Genomic DNA, 2,150 nt, shown 5'->3' with positions numbered 1-2,150 from the left:
GTTGTAGAAAAAGAAGAAGAAAAATTCAAATAGTTAATTGTAATTGTAGTATATATGAGTATAAAGCTTAAATGCTGGTAAAATACTCCGCAGTAAAGTAAATATAATATATTCAACAACCAAATAATTACATTAATTTCATAGAATCAATAAGATTTGCGAAAATATAAAATAAAATAAAAAAATATGATTATTATGATTTATATACGATATAGTATATATCATTTATAAACAAGTTCAAGCAAGGGAAAAAAATATCACATCATTGGTAAAAAATATCGGACTTTTACCAATACAAGTTGGTTATTTTAAGACTAAGACTAAATATCGTTTGAAAAAATTTTGACTATAAAAATAATTCGGGATTTGATCAAACTATTTTTTGTATTTTAAGTTTTACCGTCGATATTGCTATTTTTATCGTAACATATATATATATATATGTTACAAATAAATTCTCATCGAAAAAATGGCCTTGTTGTCGAGGTTTATCCTAATAATAAAAATAAATAAATAAACAAAAATAAAATGTATTTTATACATTTTCTCTACCTCCAACACAAATATTGAGTAGACAGGAAACAGATAAACAATTTGAAATGTAAATTTAATTACTAAAAGAAAAAAATTATTACAAGATAAGTATATGATGTACATCAAACATTTTTATAGTATAACTAGACGTGTGAACTGCTATGAACTTAATAACTGTAATTAACTAACTGTAATTATAAATAATTATAATAAAATAACTATTTTATTATAATTATTTATAATTACTGTTTCATCTTTTATCTGATGTAATTAATCACATTTCGTTATCAAAAGTATTTCAAAATCAATGTGTATATTATTAAATAATTATGACTTTTGTTAATTATTATTGTTAAGGTTTACGAGATGGGGATATTTTATGATTTATAAATTGTTCGGTTACCGAAAAAATAGGTACGGGAGCCCTCAAGCTCATTTTTGGAACGACCACTCTTAGTTAAGAACCAATTCGTATTTATGGTTCAATGGAAAACCGGAACAGAAAAAAAAACATGAGTGTCGGACCAGATTCGTAGCTCAACTTTACTTTTCTTCTGCTTTGCTGTGGTCGCAATATCATTGTCACTTTCATACGGCTGCGTTCGTCCGAACGGGACGCAATAGTTACCAACCGGGCAAAGTGACGTCCGTGGCATCACGGCGCGGGGACGTTCAACCCGGCGGCGATATTTACACTAGGACGCAATCGTCCGTCAAGCGCACGCAAGCGATAAACGTTCCGTGTCCCAGCGCCGATGGCGCGTACATGGACCGTATCACTTATACGCGCGACGGCCGTCGTTCGGCTGACGCTCGTCCGACCGACAACGGCGTTGGCCATCCATCGCCACCGGAGATTTATCGCCGCTATTATTACATGACACAAGACGTACAGTGATGCGAGTGACTTGTACTAATAACCGTGCTCGCATCGCGCATGTATTTCGGGAATCGATGCCACTGCCGTTGCTTATTGCTTCGTATTGTTCGTAGCCGTTCGTATTCCGTATTAAAAAATGTACGCTATTACAAAAGCGACTAAATAGACAAAATAATGGAAAGTTGACAGATTTAGAGGTTATACCCATCCCTCTTCACTTAATGCAACGCTTTTTTCTATACAATCGACAGATTTCGAAGAAAAATCAACATTGTTTAATTTTCTTTTTTTTTTTTTTAGCATTTATTGACTACGAATGACTAACGATATAGAGCATAATAATACGACATCCGAAAATCGAAAAACCGATAAGCTCGTTACGCACGTTAGTATAGCGTAGGTGAAAATATTTGTGCGCACCGACGCATTAAGCGGTGGATTAACGTGCGGGACGAGGGATACGGACGACGGAAGGGTTTACGCCGACGGGTGCAGACGGCGACGATCGTGATTGGCTGTGACGGTGGTTACGGTGACGGTGGTGGTGCGCGTAGCGGGTAGTGGAGTTTCCGGCGCTGGCCGGTGGGCGGGGTCCTAGCGATGCGTCGCGTGTTCCAGCCTCCTGGCACTGCCGTTGAACCGTCGCAAACGCGGAGCAGCCCCTCCCGCCCCCGACACGTCACGGGATCGGCGTCCGACCGCCGCCAACGTTACGCGCAAAACGTCATTAGCGTTA

The sequence above is a fragment of the Sipha flava genome, unplaced genomic scaffold (genome assembly GCF_003268045.1).
Source record: "Sipha flava isolate LNK unplaced genomic scaffold, YSA_version1 41_pilon_pilon, whole genome shotgun sequence".
NCBI classification, from domain to species: domain Eukaryota; kingdom Metazoa; phylum Arthropoda; class Insecta; order Hemiptera; family Aphididae; genus Sipha; species Sipha flava.
Note: the sequence above shows the minus strand (reverse complement) of the source record.